At 37.9% G+C, this 18,649-nt stretch overlaps 1 long non-coding RNA gene across 1 annotated transcript; it reads right to left on the bottom strand.

Annotated features, from left to right (window-relative positions):
• Nucleotides 1-15,352: 15,352 nt before the first annotated feature.
• Nucleotides 15,353-17,218, bottom strand: LOC145156915 (uncharacterized). The gene is made up of 2 exons (XR_013736972.1): nucleotides 15,946-17,218; nucleotides 15,353-15,847 (listed from the first exon to the last, which is right to left on the bottom strand). It is a non-coding gene; the product is annotated as an uncharacterized LOC145156915 (long non-coding RNA).
• Between the last annotated feature and the right edge of the window lie 1,431 nt (nucleotides 17,219-18,649).

The following is an 18,649-nucleotide window of genomic DNA, read 5'->3' as shown; positions in this document are numbered from 1 at the left end:
CCAAAAGCAATTGGATGAAGTAAGAGAGAGAGAGGGGAGAGGGAAAAATCGGCTCCAAGACTTCTAGGGTTCAAGTGTAGTCGAATTGTCATGCCCTACGGGTCTTTATATAGGTGTGGAAATTAGAGTTTCAGTCATTATCCTTATCTGGTTACTTAGCCACCAAGCAGTCCAAAGGATAATTCTAGAACCCCTCCTTTGGACGAATTCTTAAGGCCTTATCCTTAGAATTCGTCCACCCTATACTCTAGGGTTTCCTTACCCAACTTTGCAACTATCACATAATTACAAGTTCAGTCCCCTTAATTCAATTAACCTCTTTTGACCAAAAAATTAATTCTTAATTAATTCTTGACCAATGTTAATTAAATAAATATGATTTCTCTTAATATATTATTCTTATAATATATTAATAAACCATAATCACCTCTTTCTCAATTATTCATCCAGTCAAGTTGCTTTGGTGAAGGCAACCCAAAAGGACCATGCTACAACCGGGTCAAGTACATACCAAATATAGTTATGGACTTAGACACTAATCCAACACCTATACCATCCCGGGAAGGCCAATGTGGTGGCCGATGCTTTGAGCCGAAAAGCGGCGGGTTCCCCAATTGGGAACATTTGTTTGAGAATGACCGTGATTTCTCCATTGTTGGATATGATCAAGGAGGCTCAGGTCGAGGGGTGAAGAAGGAGAATTGGAAGATAGATCGGATTCGGGGGCAGTATCCTTAGTTTGTTAAGGATAGCCGGGGCCTTTTGACACAGTGTGGCCGGTTATGGGTACTGGTGACTGTAGGAGCGAGACAAAAGATATTGGAGGAGGCGCACAAGTCCAAGTTCTCTATACATCCAGGAGCTACAAAAATGTACAGAGATCTGAGACTGAGTTACTGGTGGCCCTGCATGAAGCGGGAGATCGCCTGGTTTTTGGAACGGTGCTTGACCTGTAGGAAGGTCAAGGCCGATCATCAACGGCCTCATGGCAAGGTTCAGCCGCTACCAATTCCCATGTGGAAGTGGGAAGAGATTACTATGGACTTCATTACGAAGTTACCGAGGACGGCGATAAGTGTGGACGCCATATGGGTGATCGTAGACAGACTGACGAATAGTGCCCACTTCATTCCGATCTCTGAGAGTATATCCGCTGAGAAGTTGGTGGATATTTATCTACGAGAGGTGGTGGCTAGACACGGGGTGCCAGTGTCGGTAGTTTCGGACAGGGACGTTCGATTTACATCGAGGTTCTGGAAGAAGTTTCATGAGGAACTGGGCACTCAACTGCATTTCAGTACAACGTACCACCCCCAGACAGACGGCCAGAGTGAGAGGACGATCCAGACACTGGAGGATATATTGCGAGCATGTGTGCTGGATTTTGGAGGGAGTTGGGATACGTACCTTCCACTGGCAGAGTTTTCATACAATAACAGTTACAACGCTAGTATCGAACGACCTCCATTTGAGATGTTGTATGGTAGGAGATGCAGGACTCCGGTTTGCTGGGACGAGGTTGGACATGTTGGATAAGGTGTCTAAGTCCATAACTATATTTGGTATGTACTTGACCCGAGAGTAGCATGGCCCATTTGGGTTGCATGGCACCAGAACAATCTAAAGGATGGACATTTGAGAAGAGGTTATTTATGATTTATTAATATATTATAAGTTCTAATATATTAATATGAAATCATATTATTTAATTAGTATTGATCAAGAATTAATTTGGAATTAATTTTGTGATCAAAAGAGACTAATTAAATATATGGGGATTGATTGTGTAAATCATTGATTCTTATAATGTGGGCCAATGATCCATATTTCTTTAAGTTGGGCTAAACCAATGTGACAACCCATGGATGCTCCATGGAGGTTTAAACCCATGGAGCCTAAGGAATATGGAAGGTCATACACATTAGGGTTTACATGGTGTAACCCTAGTTTTGCCACACTATATAAGAAACCCCTTGGCTACTAAAATCGGCACCCTAGTGATCTTTGGAAGAGCATAGCCGATTTTTGTGTGCAAGATATTCTCTCTCAAGTCCTCCATTGTTAGTGGTGTTGTGTGAAGCATTTGACGCATCACATTTGGGGTGCTAGGCTCTTAAAGGTACAATGAATCAAGCTAAAAGAAAAGGTATGTCATCTAACTAGTTTTTTGTTATACAAGTACCCATGTTTGTATGCTAGTTAGGATAATGCTTTGGAAAATCAAATTGCATGTATAATTAGAGAAAACATAGATCCAAAGCATTTAGGGTTATATGTGCACCTTAAGGCTGTTAGGATGCTCAAAACCCATTAGGACACCGGGTCATGGGGAGCACTGAGGTAGTGATAAAGACTACCGGGCTGATTCAGCAGGTGCCTGACCGGCTGCGGGTCGCGCAGAGCCGTTAGAAAAGTTATGCCGACCGGCGGCGATCGGATCTTGAGTTTCAGGTGGGGGATTTCGTACTATTGAAAGTGTCACCCTGGAAGGGGGTCATCAGGTTTCGAAAGAGGGGAAAGTTAGGGCCATGATATATAGGCCCTTTCAGGATTACAACCCGGGTAGGCAAGGTGGCATATCGCTTGGAGCTACCGGATGAGCTTAGCCAGATTCACAACACCTTCCATGTGTCACAGCTTCGGAAGTGTGTCACGGACAAGGCCACAGTCGTCTCTCTGGACGACATTCAGGTGGATGAGAGCCTGAACTACATTGAGAGGCCTGTTGCGATTCTAGATAGGAAGAGCAAGGTTCTTCGGAACAAGGAAGTAAAGCTGGTGAAGGTGCAATGGCAGCACCGAAGGGACTCCGAATGGACATGGGAGCCGGAGGATGAGATGCGAGACCACTACCTGGACTTATTTAGGTCGACAGACTTCGAGGACGAAGTCTACTTCAAATGGGGGAGATTTGTAACACCTGTTCCAGGTATTAATATAATTTTTAATTTTTAGGGTTTGATGTTGGGACTCGACGAGTTGGGAGCCCCGACTCGTCGAGTGGATGCTATCAAAAGGACGCGGAAGTTAGGTCCTACTCGACGAGTCAGAAGGCCCGACTCGACAAGTAGGAGCTGGAAAGAGAAACCCTAATTTTTAGGGTTTGCACCCTATATAATCTCCTTAAGGACCTTGAGGCTGACCTTTCATCAGCCTCCAAACCCTAAAACGTCTGTGATAAACCCTAATCCCCATTCTCTTCCATTTTGTGAGCTAAGAGTGATTTTTAGAGCTTAAGAAGAAGGAGATAGTGAGAAGAAGGTGGAGAACCAGCAAACCAAGCCCTCACTCTTGAGCTTGATCATCTTGTGGACTGTTGAAAGTCTTCAAGTCTCATTTTTTATCTTAGAATATGGCTAGATCTTGAGTTTACTCTTCATTTCCTATTATTCTTGTTGATTGCATGCATGGAGTTTATAAAGTTGGAAAATTTATGGATCTCCAGGACAAAATAGTCCCACGGTGGGCTAGATCTAGCTTTTGGTCAAGCAAGGATGCCATGCAAGGGTTCTTAGAGTATATTTCCCCTTTTTGACCATTTTGACCTAAATACATGCATTGGACATGTATGTCCATAAAACTTCCATCTTTGGAACGTTTTGAGGACTAGAAACTCTTTTGGAAAGGAGGGATTCTAGATCCCTAAAGTATTGGACCAAATGGTTAAGCTTTGGAGCTTTCCAACCTTTGATAAAGGCCTTAGAGCTTTTAGAGTGGTTCTAGAAGGTAAAGTTGGAAACTTTATCCTTCTAGAAACCTTAGGGTTTCAGATCTAAGTCCTGGAGTCCCTGCATTCGATGGATTATCATAATAAGAAAACAGGGAGGGGGACCGACGAGTTGCCTTGGAAACTCGACGAGTCGGGTCGGGTTTCCCCAACTACTGGTTATCAAGTGGGCTCGTCGAGTTGATGATACAACTCGGCGAGTTGGCTTGGGTTGTTCAGGTGTTCTGGACTCTGCAGGAACTCGACGAGTTGCTAGATGTACTCGACGAGTTGAGGTCAGCATGGACTGTTGACCTTGATTGTTGACCTTGACTTTATACCAGGGTTGACTTTGAGGGTGATTATGGTATTATGACAAGTTAATCATTTAATGATTATAGGCAGTTCAGTTGGAGCAGCACGTGGGACATATCTGATTCTAGCTTGTCAAATCAGCATTCGAGAGGTGAGTCTTCTCACCATACCAATGGGTCTAAGGCACCAAGGCCGGCCCATTTTATGTTATGTGGATTGTTGATTGATTATGCATAATGATAGTATGACATTGCATGGAAGACTACGTGGGGGTTCCCGTGGCATTTGGTATAAGACCTTGGAGGGTTTCCATGGAATCCTAGTATATATGCTTGTATAGTTTGCATTATGTCTTGTTTGATAGTGAAGACCTTGTGGGGGTTCTCAAGGCAGGAAGACCTTGTGGGGGTTCCCCAGGCAGGAAGACCATGTGGGGGTTCCCATGGCAGATAAGACCATGTGGGGGTTCCCGTGGCATTAGGTGTAAGACCCTGGAGGGTTTCCATCGCTTCCGTGTATGTTGTATGCATGGCTTATGTAATATATGTAGCTTTATAGCTAATATGTTATATGGTATGTAGATTGTGTGTGGGGTATGCTCTCGGGGACTCACTAAGCATTAGCTTACAGTTTGTGGATTTGTTTTAGGTACTTCTGAGCCCAAGGGCAAGGGCAAAGCTTGATGGCGCAGCGTGTACTCTCTCAGGCATTTTTATGGGACACTTTGATGTTTTGAAATAAAATTGTAATTGATATGAGTTTTGAAAACATTTGTGTTTGGATTTCGTGGTTTATGGAAATGTGTTTTGGCTAATCAAAAATGAAAATTTTCTTTTGAAAATTGGGTCGTTACACCATGGGCAATCTAGTTTGAGGACTGTGGGCCCGGGGGCAATCGAGTATGGTGATGTGGGACCGGGGGAAATCCAGTTTTATATTGTGGGCCTGGTGTGCATGCATTGTATATGTATTGTTGTGTGGGGTATTTTGGGGGAACTCACTAAGCTTTGGCTTACAGTTGTTGATTTTAATGTTTTCAAGTACTTTAGATGATGGGGGTAAGGTGAAGGCATGAACGTACACATCCTCCTACTAATTTTTGGATTGAGAGATTATTTTGATACACTGATATTTATATGGTTTTGGTTGAATACAATGTTTGATAGTTTTATGGTTTTATGAAAATTTCTTTTAAAACTGAAAAAAAAATTGTCATGGTTTTTGGGATGTTACATTTGGCCCATAGCAGAGGATAAGACTATGATTTGGCCCATAGCTCGTTTGGGGTTGAAATAGACCCGTTATATATGGTATGTGGTATTTTGGGGAACTCACTGAGCTTTGTGCTTACGGTTTTGTGGTTTAATAATTACAGGTACTTTTGGTTCCAAAGAAAGAGTCTGACATGATTGCATCACATCCACAAGAGATTTGATACTTATGATTTTTGTTGCCACTCTGATGATATTTGAAATACTTTTGATACTATATCTATTTCTGAAATTAATGAATAATTATTTGGTTTGATTTAAAACAAAAAAAATTATCTAGTATTTTTGGGACGCCACATCATAGTAAATAACATAAAGTGAATGGTGCGGAAATCTACAATGGATGCGATAGAATCAGATCATGCCCTTCCCTTTTCTACCAAAAGTACCTGAAACATTTAAACTTAAAACCGTAATCACAAAGTTTAGCGAGTTCTCCAAAAACTCCACATACCATACAGTAACGGGCCGAGTCCAACAAGCATATAGGCAACCCCAAGCGAAAGGGTCCAACCCAATAAACATATAAGCGGGTCTAACCCAATAAACATATAAGAGGGTCTAACCCAACAAACATATAATCGGGTCTACCCCAACAAGCATATCATCATACCAGCAAGAGTCACAAAGGCAACAAGCATACAATGACACATAGTGTCCTAAAGGATAATGAGAAGACTCACCTGATTAAAAGTTGAATCACAATAGATAACACAGAGTCAGCTACCCATGCTTCAGAACCTAAATCGTGGTCATATCTTAGTCTACAATACCAAAACCCGAAGTTGACCAAAAGTCAACTAGCCCAAAAAGTCAAAAGTCAAAAGTCAATGAAAGTCAAGGTTAACGTCATTCACGTCGCGACCTTCTATAGGTCACGTCATCATCACTAGCCGACAAAATAGTCGGTAAATCTTCAAAATCATGTTGCGACCCTTATCCAGGTGTGTCGCTACTTCCGGCTTAACAACCTAACTCATTAAACACTTAATCCATAAGTCCAGAACCCCAATCACTCAGTTTGATCCCAATAAGATGCTTAATGGATAACGATTCTAAATTTATCCATTCTCATGCTTAAATATCTCTAAAACATAAACCTTAACTTAAGAATGGATCCAACACATGCATGGCTTAAAGAAAATGCATGAAAACATCGTTTTCTCTCAACCAATAGGTCCAGAAATATCAAAACCAAGCACCAAGTTATGGAGTTATCCGAACTCCAAGAACTCCCAAAAGAATGGGCTAAGAGGGACTAAAATGCCATAAATAATTTATCTAAGAAACTCAGTATCGGAATAGAGACGTTAAAGTCACAAAAGACCATAAAGATGATTGCAAAGTTGGATCAAGGCTTGAATAAAGCTTCCTAAACACCACAATGGCCTTCCATCCTCTTCAAGCTACACAAAATTATAAAGGAAACCTTAAGAATACATAAGAGAGGGGCTAAGATTGCAAATGAATGATCTCTGATGATGGAGGCTGGTGGAATGACAAAACTCTATGGGTTAGTGTCCTCAAATAGGGCCTAAATCCCAAGATTTAGGGTTTGTCCAATCAAACCCCGCATGTCGCGAACTTCATTAGAAGTAGCACCGTGAAAAGGTTATACAAATACACCTGCTAAGTCACGTTGCTACAACCAACCCCCCCCCCCCCCCAAAAAAAAAAAACATTAAACAACTCATAATGATTAAAGGATTGAAATTACTAACCAGAAAACGGATGCTACACTAAGTGGGTTGTATGAACTCATCCCTCCTTCCATGTTTTTCAACCACCACTTTTTTCAACTATATATGTGTTATCCTCTATGAAGGCTTCCTCCTTCTTAATTGATTCACTTTTATCCTCTTTGAAAGCTTCCTAATTCTTAATTAGTGTGTGTCAGGTATTCCCTCATCATCCATCCCTCATCAACCATCCCCTCCTCATCCATGACCTCCTCATTCATGTCCTCTTTATTCATGCCCTCCCCACTCATCTTTCCTCATCCCCAAGTGCTTGAGTTTCAGGGACTCCTTCAACTATTACTTGGCTAGCAAATCCAACACCTTGTAACAAGCATAACAAAGTATAGTTAGGCGGATTAAACACCATAAATTATCAACATTGCCTAACATAAACAATGAGAAAGCATACTTATAACATATCAAGCTCTACATATACTTATTTTAGCCCTTCAAAGTCTTGTAATTATGCTTTATTGACTTCAAGACAATCCTGACCTCATTTGTAGTGTACTTTGACTATCTCAGGTTGTTAATTTGATACCTTGTCACTTCTAACTTCATTTTCAACACGTGGACTCAGAATCTTTTCACTTTCAACATTTGGACTCTCCATTGGAAATACGTGTCTAATGTCATAACTAATTGGTATAACTTTGGGAATAATAACAAAGTCTTTTTAGAGTTGCCCTCAAGTCCTAAAATAGCCAGAAAAAGGATTTGAGAGAGTGAGATAAATAGTTTATTAATTTATTACAGGTTAATAAATTAAGTAGAAACTAGTTAAAATTAATTTGGAATTTACTAGAATTAATTAAAACTAATCAGGATTTATTTAAAGGTACATGGACCGAATGTTAATTGTGCAATAGTTGAGCAAATGAAACATTATGGAAACCCTAAGAGGGTGGAGGGTTTTGGAGAGACTGTGGGAGCTTCTAGAATTGATCCAGACAATAGATAGGGAAACGATTTAAATTAGGATTAAATATGATTATTTAATTTGTTCAAATTAGTTTTATCTGCAAGTTACCTCAGTTATATAAAGACCCTTTTGGCCTTCATAATGATCCTACCTCATGTAAGGTTGAGAAATTTGGTTCTTTCTATCTCTATCCTCTCTCCTCAATTTTCTAGGGTTTTAGTCTTTTGAGTGTGAGCCTTTAATTTGAGGCATTCCTATTTTGGGTGCTAGATCCTTCTACAAGCAACCAAAGAAAGATATAATGTACATGCTAGGAGCATAGGCATGAGAGATCATGTTAACTTTAGTAGTTAGTTGATTATTTTGAAACATTTCTAACAATAGACAATTTTGTGATTGTTATGGTGATTAAATAATGGAGATTTATTTATTTTCAAGTGTGTTACCATTTACAATTAATTTATTATTTTGTTTCGTTTTTACATGTTTAGATCCCCACTTCTCGAGTATTTATTTACTCAAACTCCACAATCGGTTATACTCTTTGGAGTAAGTATTAAGCTAAGATTGTCGTGAAGTGTTAGTAGATTGTCTATAGTGATTAGAGATAACATGGATATTTCGACTAATATTCATGAGTGCTTAATAGACATTTAAGTATTGGAGAAACTCGCACTCAGAGATATTACTTTGTGGATTCAATCATGTGTAATTATGAGATGATAATATCTTTTATGTTTAAAACGGTGATACATTGAGTTCTTTGCACAAAAGTTGGTTATGTATTAGTCTTACTCTAACGCTATCCGTAAGTGGTAGTCATAATAAGTAAGTTTATGCATGATTTGATAAGTAGACAAAAACTATGTAGTCAAAGTTTATTTCTTTTATTTCGCTTTAATGGGAAAAGCGATGTCTTGCGCTCCTTATTGAATTGATGATGACATTAATGTGATATGTCGAGCACATAATAAATTGATGTGTTCAATTAGTATTATTATTTGATCATCATAAATAGGTAATCGAGAAACATGATGTTTGAACGGTTAGGTTGATTCATTATCCATGACTCAATTCACAATGATATATTATAGAAACAAATGAATAATTGATCACTTATCTAAGGACTGACTTTTGATTAGATCGGAGTTTTGAAGTTGCTGTGGAAGGCACGCTTTGTTGGTTACTCGAAGATTATTCAACCAATAGTGGTTGATGACTTGTCCAAGTGGGAGACTATTGGAAATAGGTGTCCAATGTCATAACTAATTGATATAACTATATGAATAATAACAAAGTCCTTTCGGTGTTGAGCTCAAGAGCTAAAATAGCTAGAAATAAGATTTAAGAGAGTGAGATAAATAGTTTACTAATTTATTACAAGTTAATAAAATAATTACAAACTAGTTAAAATTAATTAAAATTGATCAGGATTTATTTAAAAGTACAGAGATTGAATTTCAATTGTTTAATAGCCGAGCAAAAGGAACATTATGGAAACCCTAAAATGGTGGATGGTTTTGGAGAGACTCTGGGAGCTTCTGGAATTGATCCAAGTAACAGATAAGAAAATGATTCAAATTAGGATTAAATATGATTATTTAAATAATTTAAATCAGCTTTATCTACAAGTTACCTCAGCTATATAAACACCCCTCTGGCCTTTATAAAATCCAATCCTACCTCCTGTAAGGATGAGAAATTTGGTTCTTGCTATCTTTATCCTCTCTCCTTAATTTTCTAGGGTTTTAGACTTTTGGGTGTGAGCCTTTAGAGACATTTCTATTTTGGGTGCTACATCCTTCTACAAGCAACCAAGACTTAAAGATCTTAAAGGGAATCACAAGTATGTTCGATTATACGCTAAAGGTTAGTAATTATATCCCTCTTGGTAGTTTATATTCATAGTTTTGAAAGTAGGTTGCTATAATAGTAAAACCTAAATTTAGGGTGCATGTACACTAAGGGTTATTATTGAATGCTTTCGTTGCCTAAGTTTTGTGTATAGATGCATAGAAAACCCTTCACTCTCAACTTTTCCAGGCTCACATCTTGGAATCTCCACATTCAGAAATTCAGATGTACCCTCACCATAGTTTGTATTGACTCTTTGATCAAATCCACTACCACCACCTCTATTGCCTCTTCGACTAGATCCCCTACCACCTCTATTTCCTCCTCTACCACCCCTTCCACCGCTTCTAGATCCTATTCTAGTTCTGACCACTTCAAAAAATCAGATACCAACCTAGGTGTGACCATTTTTTAGGTTGAGATTCAGGTATCACTTTAGGATTCTTGCATGATTTTTTTATTGTGTCCTCTTTGTACATAATTTTTACAATGGACAACTTGTGACAATTAGTAATTAGGTCATCACTCGTTGGTTAAAAACACCACGAACCCACTATATAATAGACCTAATATATTCTATTCCAGACATTTTATGAAATTAAAGGTTTTACACTTAGAAATGCATTCAGAATACCATTTTGGTCTTTGATGGATCTAGATCGTTGACAAACAAAACGTTGTTCACAATACCTAAGTAATGAACTGATACATTAAAACAAGATTTATGTATTAAGTATTTTTTTATGTACAAAATAACACACTAAATAGATAGACCATGAAAATACGATTTTGTGGATATAAAGAATGTCGAAAACGGAGATCATACGCAAAAGTTATGACCATTATAAGAAAAAGGATAGTGCAACATAAGCTTTTCTCGTAAACAAATCTTCGAACGATTCGTTGCAAAAGCCACACATTTTGTCAAGTAAAAATTATAACATTTTATGAATTAGACAATACTCTAGTATTTGATTCTACTTTTGAAATTTTCGAACCTCGAAGTTATGGTACTTTCGCGAAAACTGTCGAATCACAACAACCGGAAATACACAGTAAAACAAATTCTAACGCGTTTTTGATATAGCTATGCTATTCGTTCGGTGAATATTTTTACATATTCCAAATTTTAATTTACGGGACATCGAACTAGTGTTTTCTAAAAAAATGTGAGATTTCGGAATTGGACGTAGATCGAGGTGATAATGTATCTCAAAACGGATGGTGACACTCGTCACAATTCTTGAGGTGTCACTTTTCACTCAGTGGGTGGGAACATTTGTCAATATCTTTTGGACCATATCCTCGTATAAGTAGGAGAGGGGAGGTCATCTTTCTCCCCACATTTCTCTCTCTCTCTCTCTCTCTCTCTCTCTCTCTCTTCCACTATCTCTCCCTCTCGGCTCCGTCAAACACTGCACCGCGCCTTCCGCCGTGCCCTACCAACACCGGAGCACCACTAGCAGCCCCACCTGATCCAACCACCTCTATAGTAGCTCCCCTAATGTCGACCACCTCAGATCCGACGAGAAAAGGCTCCAACGGCCACCAAAACCGCCGCCAGCTACCATCGTCGACCACCACCATTGTAACGCCCTGTTCCAAATCGTTTCTCATTTGGAGGTGGGTGATGTAATGTGGATGATACGGGTGTTCGGTTTGTGTTTCGGAGCCAAGGGGTAATTCTATAAAGTGTCAGTTTTGGTTTTAGGGAAGTTGGATTCTTGTTAGGGAAATGTTATGGCATATATGAATTAGTAAAAGTGTATAACTTCTCGTTACCTTTTCATGGATATAAGGATTATCGGAATCGGATTTGTAAACAAAGAATCTATGGCCTTCGGAGTGTTTTAGGGAACCCTAGTATGTAAGGCGTACCTAGGGAGTACTCGGAGCGTACTGCTGCGGAGGTTAGTACACATGACGTAAAGTGGTGTACGCTTAGTATACTGCGAAGGGTGGAGCGGGAGTGCGAGGCCTCGTACGCTGGCGTACGAGGAGTACGCTGGGCGTACGAGGGTGAGTATGAAAACCCTAATTTTTTGTAATGTACCCTATATAAGCTTTATGTTAGCCTCTTTTGATTATTTTTAAGCCAACCTCCATACCCTAGAAACCTTAATTTGTCCCTTATCCCATGTTTGGTGATCTTGAGCTCTTGTGAGGTTTTGTGGATCTAGAAAAAGAAGAGGAAGCTTGAAGGCTTGTTATTTGGAGGAAGGATTTGAGATCCGACATTAGCATCTCCTTTTGGTGGCTTGGGAGGTAAAAAGTTTAAACCTTGTCATTTCATTTCATGGATCTAATTCTTAGCTCATTTTTGGTCATTTTGGTCCTTTGGTTGGAGATTGGGAGTTAAGGTCGTTTTGGGAGCTTGTCCTTGAGGATGTGGATATTTTATGGGTTCCTTGGCCAAAAGGTGCAAACTTTATGGTGGTTTTAGCCCCATGCATGTATTAAGTCAAGTATTAAGCTCCATTGAGCTCTAGAGTCCCATTTAGCCATGCATAAACATAAAGTTGGCAACTTTATGTGATTAATCACCTTGGGGAAGTCAGATCTGAGTTTGGGATCAAGGTCTTAATGGATTAAGTGCTAATTTGGAAATGGCCATGGCTAGTGAGTACGCTGTGCGTACAAGCCTTTCATGTTGTACATTGAGCGTACATGTTGAGTACGCCCCGCGTACTCAGCAGACTTGGGCTTCTTCGTTTTGGGCTTGGTTGTCTTGGGCCATGTTGGGCCATCTAGATTTTATGGTTGGGCTTTTGTGACTTGTTGGACTTTCTTGGGAGAAGGCCCATGAAAGGAATTGGGCCCAATTTGGAAAATTGGTCCATATTTGGGCCTTAGATGCTTATTTTGGATTTTGGGCCTTGGTTGATTATCTGGGTTTTGGTCCTTTCAAATTGGGAGTTTGGGCCTTAGTCTTTGACCAAGCTAGGTTAGGGGTAAAATGGTCTTTTTACCCCGAGTATGGATTTATGGTTATGGATTGGAACCCAAATGTTGATTGGGTGTTGTTTTGATATTGACAGTTCGGGGATCTGTCAGCCAGCAGCCAGAGATCGCCTGTGTAGTTCGGCAGTGCGAGGTGAGTTTTCCTAACTGTATTTATGGGTCGAAGGCACCAAGGCCGGCCCTTTGGATTAATATCCCAGTGATCGTATGATTGAGTACTGTAGTGATCTGTTAAATCTGTATCCTGGTAGATAGGATGATGCTATGCTTAGTGGTTTGTAAGACCTGCCAGATTGTCTGCTGACTGGTTATTTGTTTAGTTGTGTATATGTTGTCGTGATGTGGGTGGGTTGAAACTGTATTGCTTTGTGTCGTCAGTCAACAAACCCGATAATGTTTATATCGATATGTTGTTGCGATTTACTGGGCTTATATGTGTTTTGGATATGTATATGTTTACATGTTGTGTGTGGTTGGGTTGAAGCGGTCCTGCTATGTGCTGAAGGCCAACAGACTCAGGGCGTCCCGGATAGACTGATGGCCAGTAGGGCGTACGAGTTAGGCCGAAGGCCCGGAGAACGTTCTAGATAGGTTGAAGGTCGGCGAGGTGTACCAGTCATGCTGAAGGTTCTGTGAGCGTACCAGATAGACTGTAGGTTGAAGGAGCGTTCCAGTCAAACTGAAGGCTTTGTGGGCGTGTCAAATAGACTGTAGGTCGGTGGGGCGTTCCAGTCATGCTGAAGGCCCTGTTTGCATGCTGTTTGTTGGTATATGCCATATGTCTGTGTGTTGGTACTTTGGGGGACCTCACTAAGCTTTGTGCTTACAGTTTTGGTTTATGGTTTCAGGTACTTCAGAGAATCATGGCAAGGCGAAGGTGTGACTGTACACATCCTGATTTTATTGCATTGATCTTGGGAGGCACTGATTTTTAAATAATGTTTTGGAAGCACTAATTTTGTAAACATTTTTATTAGTAAAAAGGGTCGTTTGAAAAGTTTAAAATTTGTTGAAGTTTTGGGATGTGACAACCATCACCTACCAAAATTTGATCTCCTAACCCTCTTGAGCTCCTCTACAAGCACCAAACACCCCCTCTCCCTAACGCCTCCCACAAACGCTACAAAACACATCTTTTTGTTCAACGACAACCTTTGTCGACCATTTTCTGGCGAGTCCGAACAGTTTTCCGACGTGATTTTTCCAACCTAGATCAGATCCAAAGTGTCGTGATCTACAACTCCATTTCAACATTTTGTTAAATGGAGTGTTGTTTGTTTCGTTCTGATTTCTGATTCCCGATCCGGTTAAAGCACGCAACGAAAGTGATTTTCACTGCCCCACTTTTAAACTTTTTAAAGTTTTTTCGGGGGAGAATACATGATATATTATTGATGTTTATTAGTTATATAAATGTTAAATATTTATTTATAGTTTTATAATTATAAATGTTAAATAGTTATTTATAAATTTATAATTATAAATCATTAAATAGTTGTTTTATTGTCAAAAGCGATATATACATCTATTTAGACTATTACATATATTTGGAATTGTTTGTTTTACGTTGGTTAAAATCAAGTTTTTACTCAATTAACAACTGTGATGCTACCCGATTTTTGTTAGAAACTTTATTTGATTATGACGTACGGTCAAACTTTTTGTCTAGTAATTTTATTACTTAAAGTTTAAGGCACCCACTCACTCACTTTTAGCTATGTTCAACTTGGGGAGTCTACATGGGATATACATTCATCAACTAAGAATAGAAACTTAGTATAGACCTCTACCCTATAACTGTTAATCCCGAGCGAGCGAGGAAATTGTGTATAGATCTATACGGGTTGACATCTCCACCTGTGGTTGCTAGCTACAACCATTGTCTGACGAGTTATAACAGGTGATAATTGCCCATGTGTTTAAGACATCGATGAAGTGTCTAGAGAACTTGTTATGGCGTGCGTCATATAGCGCGGTTATAGTCTCATTGTAATACCGACTACACTCTAAAAACATTCATATAAATACGAATACGACTTATATGTAGTCCAAGCATATACTTGTATGATTTACAAGTATATATATATATATATATATATATATATATATATATATATATATAAAGTCAAATAAGCACTTATACATGGTAAACACATATTTTTTGGTTATAAAAAGTACTATTTTATATAAGTTAGGAAACATTTATATAGTGTTTATGTATACTTTTTTGTTACAAAAAAAAAAATACTATTGTATATAAGTTAGAAAGCACGTATATACTGTAAACGTATATTTTTTTTTTGTTGTAAAAAGCATTATTTTATGTAATTTGGAAAACACTTATGTATTGTAAACATATACTTTTATTATAAAAAGTACTCAGAATCAAAACATGTGATCTCACCAATATTATGTTGCCGTATTTTCAAAATGCATTGTATTCTCAGGGACGTAAGAAGCTGTAAGTACACCGATTCGGGTCACTTAGAGAATTTTTGTTTATTCATCACCATACTATATTTTAATGCCTAATTCTTTAAGGCACACATTATATTTCAGGATTTTATGTAATGATAAAACAAGATGCAATGTAATTTTCTTTTGAACCATTAATAGAATTTATATTCCTCGCTATGTATTTGTATTATTATGTCTATGAAATGATTGTGATCCATGAATAAGTTGCACAACCTGACGTTTCCGCCGCCGGATGGGGGTGTGACACATTTCTACCCTTTATGATTCTTCAAGCATAGTCATTATAGGTTTCTTTCTAGCATCTATGATGATTGCATTAAAACACTTAACAACCCCATCTCTACAGCCTCACAAGCCAAGCCAATAGAGAAATAAGCCATGCACCATGAAGATGGTTCCATAGCCATGAGATGATCATAAGTAGGAGAACTTATTGCCTTGATCCTTTCCATGTTAAATTTGAAATCCCCTTTCTATTGTAGATTTTACAGTTGCCCAAAACATGTTCTTGAACTCCACTCCACTGTAAACTTTTCTAAATTAGCATAGATATGCCTGACACATTGTCTGTGCTCAACATAGGGTAGAATATTCGCCCTAGCTACAAGAAGATTGTATCACATGAAAAAGTTAATTAGAAAGTGCACAAACTAATGTAAACAAAAAGCAAGTAATCACAAATAAAAAGATAGTTACTACCTTGTTTGATCACTGATTACATACACACCCCTACCACCCTGCAATCCAAGGTTATCATTAACCAAATCCATCAACCATTTCTAGTTATTCTTGTTCTCTACATCAAAAACCGCCTAAGCTATAGGATACACCTGATCTTTTGCATCCCTACCTATTGCAGTTAACAATTCTCCTTTGCATTGTCCCTTCAAAAAAGAACCATCCAACCCAATTACCCTACGACATCCCCTTTTCCACCCCTATCTTATTGCTTTAAAGCAAGTGTGGATTCTATGAAATGTTGTAATATTACCAGGGTTTACAATAATAAAAATCCTAATTGTATTGTATGGATTGGATCTTATCAACTCGTGTCCATAATCCCAAACTCTTGCATAGTGGTCACTCAATTTGCCATTAATTAATGACAATGCTCTCATCCTTGCTCTATATCATTTTGACCATGACATTTGCTAATGAAATTTACTTTATATAATTACCTGCATCTCCTTGCATTTCAAGTTAGGTTTCCTGATCAACTCCTTCAGAAATTTCCTTGCTAACCAGGTAGGATTCATAAGCCTTGAATTGTTAAAATTCATAACACATGTATGGATGTCTACAATATTTTTGGCTTGGAATGGCCTTTTAGTACTCGTCCAAGAGGCCTTAACCAAGAATGGGCACTTCTCTGGACCACTCCACATATTCTCACTGGTATAACATTATCATATTTTTTTAAAACGAATTTGATAACCCTTACTAATATCATAGTTGGTTAAACACAATTTTAGTTTATGTTGGGATTCATACCTTTCACCACGCATTGATTTCATTAAGTCCCATTTCACCTTTGGGTTGTGGGTGGAATACTCGAAATCGTGATCAATATTTACTTCATCACTATCTTCCACATACTCTTTATCTGATTCTTCTATGTTATTTTCAGGTCGAACACCATCATTTGTGTCGTCATCATCTTCTTCACAAAAATATTCATAAAATCATCTTTGCATTGGAAATTTTGTTTCCTCGAGTATTCATCAAGCTCCACATGTATGGTATCCAAATCATGGATCTCTTCCATGATTTCACTTGCATGTACGTGTTCAAGGGTAAACACCCTACTTTACTAAGAGGGTGAAACGAGAGAGGGGAGAGTAAATGTCCGGGTTTGTAAATAAGATTGAGAATGTTTCCACATAAGCCAATTAAGGTCACAACATCAAGTGTTACCGGTTAAATGAGGGTCATCGGGTGGAAAGGCCGAAAGGGCCAACATGTTCCATTTATCCGGTTCCCTGAGTGTTTTTTTTTTAAAGTTTTTTGGTACTAAAATGTAAATTCTTCCAAAATAAAATGATTTTTATAAGATTTTCATTTTTATAATAAAAAAGCTAACACCTTATCATTACACGATAAATACGTTTTTTGGGACTCCACTAGCATCCTAGTTTTTTAATACATATCCTTCATTTCAGTGCCCGAATTGATTATAAAATAACTACCATCATACAAGATTTGCCAGTTATATTTATACATCAATCATTGTTTGTGAATATTTATTTTTAAGAATATTCAAAATCAGTTAGGTTGCCATCGTAAAATCATTGATTATTAACATATTATATGGGCAATAGTCCTGATTTTTTTAATTTATTATAAAAATCATAAATACATTTATAAGTAAAAAAAAAAAAGTAGAGTTTGCTATCAATTGCCATGTCAAAAGAACAAATATTTTCAGCAAGTCATGGTAGACTCAAATGCATCTTTTATTGATATATAGTATTTCATAAAACTAGTATTTTTTTAGTTTAAATGCGGGAACATGTGTTTTTGCATCTTCATGAATTAAACATTTTCGTAGTACATATATTAAAAATGACACCAACAACTCAACAAAAATGACCAAGAAACTTTACTCTTTATATATATATATATATATATATATATATATATATATATATATATATATATATATAAAAGTTGAAATAAAAATTAAGGATTTTTAACAATGAATATGTGTTTCAACTTCCCTAAATCGGAGAGAAGTGGGGATTAGTGGGAAATTTGATAGTTAAGAAAAATGAAAACGAAAAATATCCTTAAAATTGATTACTTATTAGGCTAGAGGGAGTGGTGCCATAAAAATTGCATTCACTTCATTGCCACGTAGGCGACACGTCATCCTTTACCACATAAGTGTGGTTTCATGCCACACCCAATGAGCGGTGCCACACTTAATTTTTTTCATTTTAATTAAATAAAAACTATATTTTAATAAAAAAACATTCATTTCATTACTTCAAAATAAAAATAACATTACATTCAATTGCTTAAAAAAATCGTAAATACTTCGAAAAAAAACATTAGAAATTTTAAACCTACAAACTTAAAAAAACAAACATCAAACGATTAAAAATAAAACACACTACATGAAGTCGTCCTCCGAGAACTCGTCTTCTGGGTCATCATCGGGATCCAAATTGAGGTTAATGTGTTGAATCCCATAAATATGTTCCACCAAGTCCATACGAAGATTGTGAAATGTTTCATTGCAACGAACCTCTGCTCTCTTCTCAATGTACTCGTCGCCCCCAATTTCTATTGTTTGTGTCGCGGGAATGGTCTCCTCTTCATCATACTCACATATCGCTCTTCCTTCGTTTTCGATAATCATATTATGCAGTATTATACATGCATACATGACTTCATGCATTTT

This window comes from Lactuca virosa, chromosome 2 (assembly GCF_052849685.1).
Source record: "Lactuca virosa cultivar CGN04683 chromosome 2, Lactuca_virosa_CGN04683_v6, whole genome shotgun sequence".
Classification (NCBI taxonomy): domain Eukaryota; kingdom Viridiplantae; phylum Streptophyta; class Magnoliopsida; order Asterales; family Asteraceae; genus Lactuca; species Lactuca virosa.
This window is presented reverse-complemented; position numbering and strand designations above follow the sequence as displayed.